Genomic DNA, 15,258 nt, shown 5'->3' on the forward strand with positions numbered 1-15,258 from the left:
ATGTGGTAGATGAAGAAAGGCACAGACATAAGAGTGCAGGAAACAGTGTCACAAGAGTAATAGATTAACACGTGAGAATTAGGAAGGAACCGAACGTGTTCAACTAGTAAATTCCTAAGGTGAGTAAGAGAGAAGGAAAATAAACAGATATTACTCAGATTAACCAGCACAGGAGTGGGGGAAGAACCCAACAAAAGACAGGATTCAGCAAATACTTCTCAATAATAATCCTACATGCAAATGGGTTTAATTGTTCAATTAAAAGAGCTAGATTAGCTGAATTAAAAACCAACAGACTAGCCGGGCGGTGGTGGTGCATGCCTTTAATCCCAGCACTTGGGAGGCAGAGGCAGGCGGATCTTTGTGAGTTCCAGGCCAGCCTGGGCTACAGAGTGAGATCCAGGAAAGGCGCAAAGCTACACAGAGAAACCCTGTCTTGAAAAACGGAAAACAAACAAACAAACAAACAAACAAAACCCAACAGACTATAAAGTCCTCCCTCCAAAAACCTCCCCTACCCCCAAAAAACAAACAAAAACAACCAGACTGACAGCGAAAAGATAGAAAATGGTATATCAGAAAGTGGAATCTAAAATCAAGCTTGAATAGATATAGTTGCATCTGAAAGTAGTTTTTTTGTTTGTTTTGTTTTCAAGATAGAGTTTCTCTGTGTAGCTCTGGCTGTCCTGGAACTTGTTCTGTAGACCAAGCTGGGCTCAAATTCAGAGATCTACCTGCTTCTGCCTCCTGAGAGCTGGGACTAAAGGTGTATGCCACCAAACCCAGCAGGTTTTTTAATATTATTATATTTAATTAGTTATTTTCTCTGTCTCTTCCCCCCCCCCCACGTGCTGTGATATGTGTAGAGATCAGAGGGTAACTTGCAGGAGTAGAACTCTTCTTCTACCATATGGGTCCTGCACATCATATTCAGTTGTCAGGTTTGGTAGCAAGCTCACTTCCTCATTGAGCAATCTTGCTAGCCATTGTTGTACCGGTGTCTCAAAACCCCCAGAGATCACCAAGGAGCCGGTTTCCGATGCAAGCACACAAGGGTCTTTTTATTGTCAAGTTTCAACCCAAACTGCGGCCCTATACTCTGACGCAGTGGATGGAGGGAAATTCAGCGACCCCCAGCTCAGGGGTAGGAGAGTTTTTTAGGAAAAAACAGAGAGCTGGGAGTTACATGCCTTGGCGTTTTGAGATTGAGTAAAGGGATAGCGGGCAAGGTGAGTTTTTGAAACTATTGGTTAAACTTTTGGTGTGAAACCACAACCTGCTGACAGGATATCTGGATATCTGCAAGGACCATAAACCACCCACAGGATGTCTGCAGGAGCATCTGGATCTTGTTAATTTTTTTTTTTTTTTTTTTTGGGTATTTCGAGACAGGGTTTCTCTGTGTAGCTTTGGAGCCTGTCCTGGAACTCACTCTGTAGCCCAGGCTGGCCTCGAACTCACAGAGATCCACCTGCCTCTGTCTCCCGAGTGCTGGGATTAAAAGCGTGCACCACCATCGCTCGGCCACACAATGAAATTTTATTAAAGCTGAAATTACTCAAAAAGTGACAAAGTCACCACATATTAATAAAGGAAACAATTCACCAAGAAAATATAATTGTAAATATATATACATCAAATATCGGTGTATTCAATTTCATAAAACAAAACCAGTCAACATAAAGAGGCAGACAATAGACCACAGTGATGGTTCAGTAGTTGTTAAGAGTGCTTTTTTTCCAGGGCTGGAGAGATGCCTCAGAGGTTAAGAGCACTGGCTGTTCTTTCAGAGGTCCTGGGTTCAATTCCCAGCAACCACATGGTGGCTCACAACCATCTACAATGAAATCTGGTGCCCTCTTCTGGTGTGCAGACATACATGCAGACAAAACACTGTATACACAATAAATAAATAAAACTAAAAAAAAACAATAACAACAAATATTAACAAATAAGAAAATGAGGGCAGCGGCGCACACCTTTAATCCCAGGACTCGGGAGGAAGAGGCAGGAGGATTTCTGTGAGTTTGAGGCCAGCCTGGTCTACAGTGTAAGTTCCAGGATAGCCTAGGCTACTAAAGAAATCCTGTTTTGAAAAGAGAGAGAGAGAAAAAAAAGCAAAACAAATTAAAAAAAAAAAAAGAAATAATTTTTTGTTTCTTACCAGTTAATAATGTAAGAAACTAGAAATTGATATCAAGTGCAAGATTGTAAAACATCGGTAGCGAACTTCTGCCCTCTAGGGTCCTCCCATTGTGCTGTAAGCCTGTATTTAAGACCTCTTCCCTCCTTCAAAAAACAACATTCGGCATTAAAAAAGAAATTGATATCAAGAGAAACTGTTCAAATCCATGGAGATAGAACAACATACTTTTTGTTGTTGTTGTTTTGAGACAGGGTCTCACCATGTAACTCTGTCTATCTTAGAACTCACTATGTAGAATAGGCTGGCCTCGAACTCACAGAGATCCTCTTTCCTCTGCTTCCCGAGTGCTGGGATTAAAGGCGTGCGCCAACATCGCCTGGCAGTTTTTGTACTCTTTAACAACTTTTATTACATTTATGTATTCATGTTGTATGTGAATGGGGACACACATGCTACAGCATGTTTGTGGAGGTCAGAGGACAACTTGTAGGAATTGGTTCTCTCTTTCCATCACGTGTGTTCCTAGGATTGAATTCAGATCATCAAGCTTGGTGTCAAATGCTTTTATCCACTGAGCCTCCTAGCTTATCAATTTTTTGGAATTCCTTTCTTTCTTCCTGTCTTTATTTTTTTTAGTTTTTTTCTAGACAGAGTTTCTCTGTGTAACATCCCTGGCTGTCCTGGAACTCACTTTGTCAACTAGGGTGGCCTCCAACTCACAGAGATGCTCTTGCCTCTCCTCCCGAATGCTGGGATTAAAGGCGTGCACCATCATGCTGGGCTAATTTTTAGAATTTTTTTTTAAAGATTTATTTATTTATTATGTATACAGCATGTATGACTACAGGCCAGAAGAGGGCACCAGATCTTGTTACAGACAGTTGTGAGCCACCATGTGGTTGCTGGGAATTGAACTCAGGTCCTCTGCAAGAGCAGTCAGTGCTCTTAACCGCTGAGCCATCTCTCCAGCCTAATTTTTAGAAATTTAATTCATGCACTTCATTTAGTAAAAGTGGTGGTTTGAATAGGTATGGACCCCACATACTCATGTGTTTGAATGCTGGGCCCATAGGAACTGGCACAATTAGGAAGTGTGGCTTTGTTGGAGTAGATGTGGCCTTGTTGGAGGATGTGTGCCACTGTTGGGGTGGGCTTTGAGGTCTCATATGCTCAAGCTATGCCCAGTGTGGCACACAGTCTCCTTCTGCTGCCTGTGGGTCAAGATGAAGAGCTCTCAGCTCTTTCTCCAGCACCATGTCTGCCTGCACACTGCCATGTTTCACACCATGATGATGTGAACTAAACCTCGGAAAGTGTAAGCCAGCCCCAATGAAATGTTTTTGCTTATAAGAGTTCCCGTGGTCATGGTGTCTCTTCACAGCAATAAAACCCTAACTAAGACAGTAAATAAATCAAAAGTAATACAAGAACTAATATTAAAATTATACTAGGGGGCTAGAGAGATGGCTCAGTGGGTAAGGGCGCTGGCTGCTTTTCTAGAGGACCTGGGTTCAATTCCCAGCACTCATATGGTAGCACAGAACTCTCTGTAACTCACATTCCAAGGGATCTAACATCCTCACACAGACATACATGCAGGCAAAACACCAATCAATGTATGTCAAATAAAAATTTTTTAAAAATTATTAAAAAATTATATGAGGAAAAGAGATCACTAATGTACCTTATGGTTGTGTTGGGCCTGGCCATGTTGGGTTACTTTAATCTTAGAACAATCATGCGTTAGCATAAGATTTGATGAGTGACTTTATTTGTTTATTTATTATTTTTTAAATAAATCCAGGTTTAATAAACAGAGCAAGAAACTCCTGGGTGACGCTTGGGAAGGCAGGATAGGAATCACGTGGCAAATATGGCTGCCAGGTCTTGAGCAGCTCTTGGGGGAGAAGCTGACCCTTGGCAGGCTTTCTGAGGGGATAGGCTGCTGCTTGGTGGGCTTTTTGAAGGAGCAAGGTCTGGGGAGAGAGATGAGGGTTCCACCTAATCATCCCAGACTCTTTGGGTATATGGATGCCAGGGGCTGAGGTAGAGCTTCCACCAGAACAAAAAACACCAGACTGAAGTTCAGAGGAAGAACCTGAACCCTGTATTTGATAAGATGTCTTTTCTAATTGTATCACTACAAATTTTATTCAGAAACTCATCTTTTTTTTGGTTGTTTTAAAAAAAATTTCCAATATGAACTGGCTTGTCCATCAACTACAACACTGTCTAGCAGACACAAGGTATAAACAGCTGGACGCAGAATCTCCCGTATGTCTTGAGGTATCTGGACTGCCTCCTGTCATGCTCTCCTCCTCCACCTCTGCTGCCACCATGCCTTATGTCTCTGGATGGAGAATGCCTTTCCCGCGATCGGGACCTGGATCTATGCTTCTTGCACTGGTGCCGAGACAGCTTCCTTTTGAGCTCTCTTGAGATTGCTTTCAGATGCATGGAGTTGCAGACGTGCCCTCTTAGGCACTCACCCATCTCATACTGGTGGCAGCAGGCTTCCCTGAAGTCATTCACTGGGGACAGCTCTGAATGGATTGGCTGCCCATTAAACCAGCGGTTATTCAAGTCCATCACAGCTTTCTCTGCATCCTCCTCATGTTGAAACTTGACATACACATTCCCCACCAGGTGGTCTCCTAGGTTGTCACAGACATTCATCTCTTCAACCTGTCCATACTTTTCTTCCATCTCAGTGAAGATTTCCTCAAAGAACTCATCATAGTGCTCCTGCATCTCCAAGTCACTCACAGCACAGCGCAAACCATCAGCAGACTGGGCAGAGTTTTGAGGGTTACGGTAAATGTTCAAGGGGTCAATGGTCTGGCTAAAGGTCAGTTTATTGTACAACTGAGAACATCTGTCTCCATGACGACATGCTCCAGTTTTGAAATAAAGTGAACAGTTGACTTTGTAGTTTCTCAGTACTAAAGATGGAAGGCAAGAAGTATTCCGCCATTTTCCAGCAGACACCTGCAAGACAGCACCCAGAGCACCAACCAATGAATGACTTTAGCTGCATGAATATATAGTTGTCAACCACAAACATTTTCCTTTACTTTTAGAACCTAATTTGCAAAATTTTAAATTATGTTTCAGTTCTCCTTTTCTGTTTAATAAAAAGCTTTTCCATAAAAAGGATGTTATAAAAACCTCTCATCGCCAGGCAGTGGTGGCGCACTCCTTTAATCCCAGCACTCGGGAGGCAGAGCCAGGCGGATCTCTGTGAGTTCGAGGCCAGCCTGGGCTACCAAGTGAGTCCCAGGAAAGGCGCAAAGCTACACAGAGAAACCCTGTCTCAAAAAAACAAAAAAAAAAAACAAAAAAACAACAACAACAACAACAAAAAAAACCTCTCATCAACAAAATGGATAACTCATAAAAATAGGTTAGAAACCTACCAACAATGAATCACAGAGAAAGAAGAAATATTTACAAATCTATTATTAGTAAAGACAGTAAATTAATAGTTAAAAATGTGGATTAAAAAAGACAAAAAACAGAAACTCTTATATCTATCAAATATCTTGACTAACGAATTCTATCAAACATTTGTGGAATAAATAAATCAACATTGATACTCCACAAACTCTTGGAAAAGGTTAAAATGGAAGGACCGGTAGCTGTAGAGTTTTCTCTCTGGGTCCTGCCAAGCCCCTGAAGTCCAACAGCCCACTTATAAAATAAACACATAGATGCTTATATTATTTACAAACTGTATGGTGGCCAGGGCAGGCTTCTTGTTATCTACTTTTTCTATCTTAAATTAACCCATGTCTATTAGTCTATAAGTTGTCACATGGCTCGTGGCCTTCCAGTACCTTACATCTCCCTTGTCATGGCAGCAGCTGGCGGTGTCTCTCTGCCCCAGCCTTCCACTTCCCAGCATTCTTCTCCTCCTTGTCCTGCTTATACTTCCTCCTGCCTGGCTACTGGCCAATCAGAGCAACACATTTGACATACAGAACATCCCACAACAAAGACCACTTCTCCATTCTTTCTTTGAAGCCAACAATACTTGGATATTAGACAAAGATAGCATCATAAAGGAAAACTATGAACCAATATTCCTGATGAGTACTGATACAAAAATGTTTGGCAAAGTACTACCAAAAAAAAAAAAAAATTCAACTGCACTTGTTCTTGCAAAGGACCTGGGCTTTGTTCCCAGCACCCACATGGTGGCTCACAAACTCCAGTTCCAAAGGATCCAATGTCTTTATCTGACCTCTATGAGCACCAGATATGTATGTGGTATATATATATATATATATACACATATGCAGGAAAAAACATCATGCACATAAAATAAAGTGTTTTGGTTTAAATAGGAATGGCCCCCATAGACTCATAGTAACTGGCACTGTTAGGAGGTGTGGCCTTGTTGGAGTAAGAGTGTTACTGTGGGGTTGGGGCCCTGGCTTTGAGGTCATATAAGCTCAAGCCATGCCCAGTGAGTTAGCCCCTCCTCCTGCCACCCGTGGATCAAGAGGTAGAACTCCCAGCTCCTGTTCCAGCACAGCATCTGCCTGCACAGAGTTGCCATGCACTTGGGAGAGCTGACCCTGGTCCTGTGGGTATGGGAGATCCGGCTGAAGGCAGGAGAGCCTGTGCTGCCCCTTGCCAGCTCCTGCAGGCAGAAGCTGGGCAAAGCTGGAGAGCTGGCCCTGGCGGCACCAGCACCGGAGAGAGGATGGGCTGACCAATTCAACTGCCACCCAGGCCCAGATCCAGGGCTTTGAGTTGGCCCAGCCCAACATTTAATCCATGTACGAACTGCTGGAGCACAAGAAAGGGCAAGTCCTGCAGATCCATAGCCACAGGAACTCCATGACACAGGGCAACAACAGGATGTCTGAGAGGAGTCCTGGAGAGGATCCAGATTCGATGGTGTAGCAGAAGCCAGTGTCCTCAAACCGCACCAATGACTCTTTGCAATGAACATTTGCAAGCAAGGCTGTTTGGGCAAAAAGTATATTGGGTGACATCATGACACACCAAGCTTCCATAGAGAGGTGTTTTTTTTGTTTTTGTTTTTTGTTTTGTTTTGTTTTTTTAAATTGTTTTCTTTTTGGGAGGAGGTTGCAAAGGCAGAGTATAGATATGAAGGGATGGGGAGATGAGTGAGATTGGGGTGCATTATGTGAAATTCACAAAGAATCAATAAAAAGTTTTTTTTAAAAAAAGAATTGCCATGGTCATGGTGTCTCTTCACAGCAAAGCAAACCCTAAGACATAAAGTGAACCTAAAAAATATTAAATTTTTTTAAAATTTTATGCACACTGGTGTTTTGTCCCAATGTATGTCTGTGTGAGGGAGTCTGATCCCCTGGAACAGGGGTTACAGACAGTTGTGAGTTGCCATGTAGGTGCTGAGAACTGAACCCAGGTCATCTGGAAGAACAGCCAGTGCTCTTAACTGCTGAGCCATCCCTCCAGCCCTCCTAAAAAAGATCTTTAAAAAAGAATAAGTGACACTAATTCTTGGAATGCAAGGATGGTTCAGCATATGAAAATGAGTATAAGCCAGGCATTGTGACACATACCTTTAATCAGCACTTGGAGGCAGAGGCAGGTAGATCTCTATGAGTTTAAGGCCAACTTGGACTACAAACAGTGCTCCAGGGCAGCTAAGGCTACTTGGAGAGATCTTGTCTTTAAAAAAAAAAAAAAAAAGGACAAAACACCACATTAACAGAAGGTATATACGCTGTAATCTGCATTGATAGAGAAAAAGCTTTGAGAAAACTCAATTAAAAAAAAAAATGATTTAAGAAGCCACTCCAACCAGGCATGGTCGTACATGCCTTTAATCCCAGCACTCAGGAGGCAGAGGAAGATGGATCTCTGTGAAATCAAGGCCAGCCTGGTCTACAGAGTGAGTGCCAGGATAGTCAAGGATTCACAAAGAAACCCTGTCTTGAAAAAACAAACAAAAAAGCCACTCAGTATACTGGGAATAGAAGGACATGATCATGATGTAATAAAGGTAACATGAGAAACTCACAGCTAATAGCATATTCAATTGTGATTCTAACACTTTTCTCTGAAATCAGTAATAACGGTAGACGATATCAGCAAAGTAGAACACAAAATCAACACGCAAAAATTGGTTACCTGTGTGCAACCTAACAATGAATAACCTTGGAAGGACTAAGATCAGGATGTCTACATTTCCATGTGTTTTTTTTTTTTTTTTTTTTTCCCCCGTTTTTTCGAGACAGGGTTTCTCTGTGTAGCTTTGCGCCTTTCCTGGAACTCACTTGGTAGCCCAGGCTGGCCTCGAACTCACAGAGATCCGCCTGCCTCTGCCTCCCAAGTGCTGGGATTAAAGGTGTGCGCCACCACCGCCCGGCCATTTCCATGTTATTGAACATAACAATGCAAGTCCTAGTCAGAAGTCATAGAGTTAAAACGTTAGAAAAGGATTACAGTTATCTCCTTTTGAACACCACACAGTTTTATGGGGTTTTTTTTGTTTGTTTGTTTTGGAAACAGGATTTGTCTGTCCTGGAACTCACTCTGTAGACCAGGTTGGCCTCAAACTCACAGAGATCTGCCTGTCTCTGTATCCTGAGCGCTGGGATTAAAGGTGTGCGCCACTATCGCCTAGCTCACATAATTTTTTTTTTTTTTTTTGAGACAAGGTCTGTAAAGTAATTACTTAATTTTTTTTTTTTTTTGACAGAATTTTCCTGTGTAGCTCTGGCTATCCTGGAACTCGCTCTGTAGACCAGGCTGGCCTCGAACTCAGAGAGATCGGCCTGCCTTCCGAGTGCTGGGATTAAAGGCGTGTGCCACCACCTTCTGGCCATTACTTAGTTCACACAAACCGTCAGTTGGATGTCCAGCACTGCACAAACTGGCAAGGATAGCCCATGTTTGTAGTCTCGGGAGGCAAAGGCAGTCATTATGATCCAAAACTCAGCGTCAGCTATGTAATAAGTTGAAAGCCAAGCCAGAGGACATGACCTGCCTCAAAAAGTAACACACACACACCAAAATCAACCAAACAAAACCAGCTAAGAAACAAATAAATGAAAACAAGGTAAATACATTAAATGTTTTTTTTTCTGAGAAAGGAAAATAAATGATCAATAAATACTAAAGATTGCTCTGAAGAGGACTGGAGAGATGGCTCAGAGGTCAAGAGCACTTACTGCTCTTCCAGAGGGCCAGGTTTTCATCCCTAGCACCCAGGCTCACAACCTGGGTAGCTTCACGTCCAGGGGATGTGACACACTTCTCCTGGCCTCCAGAGTTTAAGGGCACATATGTGGCGTACAGACATACAGCGCAGGCAAAACACTCATACACATAAAATAAAGTAAATAAATCAAAATGATAAAAAGACATCTGCATCCTTTAAAAATAAATAAAGTTGCTCTTTGCCCCTTATAAGTCCTGGGTGAGGATTGTAACACAGTGTAGTCATTGTGGAATACAGTTTGATAATTCCTCAAAAATTTAAATGTAGAACTGACTTATAAACCAGCATTTCTACTCCATGAGATATATACCCAAAGAATTGAAAGGAAGAAATCAAGATGATATTTGTCAGGCATGGTGGCACATGCCTGTAATCACAGCACTTGGGGGGTAGAGACAGAACCATCAGGAGTTCAAGGACATCGTTAGTTACACAGGAAGTTTGAGGCCAATCTGGGCTTCATGATCTTAGAAATTTGTCCATTTCATGAGAGTTACCTAATGTATTTGCGTAGCAATCTTTGTTTAATCCATTTTATTTCCATAAGGATCATGCTGAGTTGCCTGTTTTCATTTGTGAATTTTAGAAATCTAAATCTTCTGCCTTTTTTGAGTCACTTTTGCATTTTGTATATGTTTAATTTATTTATTATTTTTCCTTTCTTTTTCTCTTTCTTTTTTTTTTTTTTTTTTTTTTTTTGAGACTGGGTCTCTCTCTCTCTATCTCTCCTTGGCTGTCCTAGAACTCTCTATGTAGATCAGGATGGTCTCAAATTCCAGAGAGCCACCTACCTCTGCCTCCCGAGTGCCGGTATTAATGACATTTGTGTGCAGGTGTCCGCATGTGTCTGCTGGTTGGATCTTAGGTCACTGAGTTTGGTTGCGGGTTTCCTTACTGTGTTACAGCTGGGATGGAAAGGTATCTTGGTAATTGGGATCCAAGGATTACCACAAAGTCATACAGTACAACACACCTCACAGAAGAGATTTATTGGGAGGGAAAACCCCAGGAGGGTGGCTGCCTCTGCTAGGGGGAGAAGCAGCAGAGAACTGAGCAGAAGACAGGATTTATATAGGATCTGCCCCCCCCCCCCAAAAAAAAAAATGGGGCCTGACCACTCTCCTGAGTGGGTGGAGGAACTGGAACGGCCATTAGGGAATTCTGGGGGGCCTGGCCTAGCCATTCCCCCGCCCCCAGGACAGACGGAAGCCTGCGAGGCGGGGCTTGGCTTGTGGAGCTCCTCAGGGTCAGGGCCTAAAGGGGTCAAAACCTTCAGGCTGGCTGGGGAGGTCTCCAGGGGCGGGGCTTACAAGGAGTCTGAGCCGGGCAGGGAAACCTGTCCTGCTGCCCAAGGTGGCCTGAATAGCCAACACTTAATTCATGAAAAAATAAATAAATAAATAAATAAATAAATAAATAAATAAATAAATAAATAAATAAACCAAGTAGTTGAAACTATTCTTCAACTGCTCCTCTGCCTCCACCTCCCAAGTGCCGGGATTATTTATGGGTGTCACGGCTGCTTTTCTGCGGTACTGGGACGCAGTCTAGGACTAGACCAGTGCCCTATCGACTCAACTACACCTTCAGACTCGCTGTGCTGCCCGTACTGAGGTCGTGATCCTCAGGCCGGAAGATCGTTTTTTGCCTCAGCCTCCTGAGCAGCTGGGACACAACCGCACTTGGCTACGTCTAATTTAAAAAAATCTTCTTCGTCACGGGTTCCCTTGCGTCAGAGGCCCGTTTGCTGTCTTCTGAACAGCAAGGTAATGACGGTGAGAACAGCGGGACAAGCAAGCAAAGAATCTTAAAAGTGAGTTACCAAGGAGCTGGAGAGCGGACTCAGTGGTTAAGCGAATTTGCTGTTCTTGCAGAGGACCAAATTCCATTCTCAGTGCCCACACAGTGGCTCACAACCATCCCTAGCTCCAGTTCCGGGGGACCCAAAGCCCTCTTCTGACTTCGCCTGGCACCAGGTACGAATATGGTTCATATACGTGTGTATATGTAAAATACTCACACACATAAGAATAATAAGAGTTAAAAAACAAACAACAAAAAGTATGAGTTGCCAAATAATACCCTGGGATCAAAAGTTCTTTTACCTCCTGAATAAAAGGTCGATTTAGTCCCCTTGTATGTAAATTAGGCATTGACTTGAGATGAATCTGGTTGGTTAATTTGAATGTATATGGAGAAGTCTGATTGGTTGAAAGTGCCACAGGCCAGGAAATGGTTTGAGTAGAGGTTGGAGGGTAGTTGGGGGCAGGGCAGCAAAATGTTTGGGGATGGAGGGGGAGGAGAAACAGGAAGCAGAAAGAACCAAGGTTGTGATTTGGGTACATCTTGTGAGTTCCAGGCCAGCCTGGTCTACAGAGTGAGATCCAGGACAGGCACCAAAACTACACAGAGAAACCCTGTCTCAAACACAAATAAACAAACAAAAAAGTGTCACCTCATTTGAAATTATGTTTGGGAGACCTTCCCCAATCCTCCCTAAGCTCAGAGATGTTCCTAAGGCAAAAATTACCACTACCTCCTCAAGTCCTTACAGACCCTGCAACAGACCTTTCCCTTTCCCTTTTCCTTTCCCTCCCTCCCTCCCCTCCCCCTCTCTCTCTTCCTTCCTTTTTTCTGTTTTAAAGACAGAATTGCACTAGGTATCCCTGACTTCCCAGAACTGCACAGACAGGGAGTGCCAGCATTAAAGGCATTGCACTACCACACCTTACCCGTTATAGTCTTGGCAAGAGTTTAACCACTGAATTACATCTGCAACTCTAATTTATACTTTCTTTGTTCAATTAAAAAAAATATTTCTTTTATCATGTGTGTGATCATGTGTGTCTGTTTGTGTGTGTGTGTGTGTGTGTTTAATGTTATGCCCAGATCACAGGGACCACCCCCCACCCCAAAGACCACCACAGACACTGAATCACGTATATAAAAAAGAGCCTTTATTTCAAGCTTGGAGCTTGGTCTCTTTGTCCGTCAGATACAATGGTGAGAGCAGAGATCCCCTAGCCCAGACAGGGTGGGTTTTTTTTTTTTTTTTTTTTCCGTATCAGAGGTTGGGGTAAGGAGATTTCCAGGGTTCACGACCCTGATTGGCTGACATTTGTCTAGGGGTGCGGGGAATGTTTAGAATGTCAGGTACTTCCCCTTAGGTACAGGCCCTCTCTGGGTTGGGTCAACTTGTGGCTTTTACAGGTATTGCCTGCCAGGAAGCCTGTCACAGAAACTGTGTCTGGGCCTCTAAGCCTGTCATGGCACCTGTGTGGTCAAGCTGTTTTGGGCCCACCCCCAATGTCCAAGGAAGACACAAGAAGGCATCCAATCCTCTGGAGCTAGATAACAGGTATTTGTGAGCAACCTGACATGAGGTTTGGGATCTGAACTTCGGTTCTCATGATTAAGCAGAAAGTGCTCTTAACTGTGGAGCTATCTCACTAGCCCTGTTTTTCTTCTGAGACACTCTCATTTAGGGCAGGCTGACCTTGAACATACTGTGTGGTTGAGGATGAACTTGAACTTCTGATCTTCCTTACTCTAAGACTTTCCAATCTCTGGGTTTAAAATTTTTTTTTTCAAATTAATGTACAATATTTTAGGTTTTATTATGACATTTCCATACATTAGTATCATTAGCCTTCTTTCCTATTCATTCCCCTCCCCATACTGCCCTCCTCTTCACCCCTGTCCACTCTTATGCGGTTCTCTTCCTCCTCTGAAATCATCCTCTCTTCTAACTTCATGTCATGTGAATAATTTCTCCCTTTATCCCTTCCCTGTTAGGGCATCTTTCTCCTCTTTCATGGTCTCCTTTCTACTTTCATCATACACACACACACACACACACACACACACACACACACACACACATCAAGATATATATGAGAAAAAATATGGTATCTGTTGTTGAGAGTCTGGCTTATGTCACTTTGACATGATTATTTCCAGTCCCATCCGTTTTCCTGAAAACCCATGACTTCATTTTCCTTTATGGCTGAAAAACATTCCCCTTTGTAAACCATATTTTCTTCATCCACTCATCTGTTTGCAGACATCTGGGCTGGTCCAGCTTCCTAACTAGTGAAACTAGTACAGCAGCTAACTTGGATGTTCATGTGGTCTGTAGATCTGGAATCTTCAGGTATGTACCAGGGGGTCTATAACTGTGTCCTATGGTATTACTACTTTTAGGTTTTTGTTTTGTATTTTTGATACAGGGTGTTGTGTAACACAGGCTGGACTCAAACTTACTATGTAGCCAAGCTTGAGCTTGAATTATTGATTGCTTTGTCTTCAGCTTCCTAGTGCTAGGACTACAGATACATGTCACCATGCCTGGTTTAGTTTTAGTTTTTGAGAAACCTCCAACTAATTTCTATCATAGCTTCAGTAGTTAACATTTTCAAAAGCAGTGTATATAAGCATTCTTATTTCACTACATCCCGCCCATCTCTGGTCATGTATATTTGCGGTTCTAAATGTCTTTTGTGTTCAGATATCCATTTCTTTCTCTAGATTTGAGAGATCTCCTGCTATAATTTCATTGAATAGATTCTCTAAATCTTAGGTTTTTATTTCAGCTCCCTTTCTATCCTTTGGACCCTTAAGTTTGGTCTCTTGATCATACGCCAGAGTCCTGGAAGCTATGATGATACACAAACATTTTTCTTTTGTTGATGTTTGAATGTAGTATTTCTTTCTTTTCTTTCTTTCTTTCCTTCTTTCTTTTTTTTTTTTTTTTTCGATTTTTTTGAGACAGGGTTTCTCTGAGTAGCTTTGGAGTCTGTCCTGTTACTTGATTTGTAGACCAGGCTGGCCTCGAACTCACAGAGATCCATCTGTCTCTCAAGAGCTGGGATTAAAGGCACCACCTCCTGGCTGAATGTAGTATTTCTTTGGCTTTACCCTCCATACCTGATATTCTTCTGCTTGGTCAAGACTATTGGTAATTCTTTTCGGTGTATTTTTTTCTTTTGATTCATTGAGTTTTCATTTCCAATATTTCTATTTTTCTTCATAATTCCAGTCTTCTATCAATTCTTTTCTTCCATGTTGCTGACTTTTTGGTCCATATTTCTCACCCATCTTCTGACTTTTTCCCTCTTCTGTTACTACCTTTCCTTCCTGGGTCCGGGATTGAATTCATCTGCCTCTTTGAGGTTACTGGTCATTTTTTTTCTAGTAAATGTTTAATCTCTTCTTGCACTTTATCTATTTTAGTATCTTTGAGTTCAGTAGTTGAGAAGTTCTGATCATGTGGAGGAGTCATATTACCTTGCTTTTTCTTACTTCCTGTGCTTCTGTACTGTGACTTACTCCTCTGTGGGTTTAGCTGTTGCTTCAGTTTTATGAAGAGCTCTTGTCATTGAGGAGCCTACTTGTGAAATCTCAATTCTCAGTGCCATCCAAGGAAGAAAAGCAAGTTGCTATAACAGGAACCACGTGAAACCAATCAAAATATTGAAATACATTTAAAATCAATAAGAAGCCGGGTGGTAGTGGTACACACCTTTAATCCCAGCACTCGGGAGGCAGAGCCAGGCGGATCTCTGTGAGTTTGAGGCCAGCCTGGTCTACAGAGTGAGATCCAGGACAGGCACCAAAACTACACAGAGAAACCCTGTCTTGAAAAAACTTAAATAAATAAATAAATATAATAAAATAAAAATAATAATAAATAATAATAATGACTCTGAGATACCATCTTACACCTGTCAGAAGGGCTAAGATCAAAAACACTGAAGACAGCTTACATTGGAGAGGACGTGGAGCAAGGGGAACACTCCTCCACTGTTGGTGGGAATTCAAACTTCTACAGCCACTCTGGAAATCAGTATGGCGGTTTCTCAGAAAATTGGGAATCAATCTTCCTCAA

At 42.4% G+C, this 15,258-nt stretch overlaps 1 pseudogene; it reads right to left on the reverse strand.

Annotated features, from left to right (window-relative positions):
* Window positions 1-4,252: 4,252 nt before the first annotated feature.
* On the reverse strand, window positions 4,253-5,120 carry LOC102922833 (splicing factor U2AF 35 kDa subunit pseudogene; annotated as a pseudogene).
* Between the last annotated feature and the right edge of the window lie 10,138 nt (window positions 5,121-15,258).

Source organism: Peromyscus maniculatus, chromosome 9, assembly GCF_049852395.1.
Source record: "Peromyscus maniculatus bairdii isolate BWxNUB_F1_BW_parent chromosome 9, HU_Pman_BW_mat_3.1, whole genome shotgun sequence".
NCBI lineage: Eukaryota > Metazoa > Chordata > Mammalia > Rodentia > Cricetidae > Peromyscus > Peromyscus maniculatus.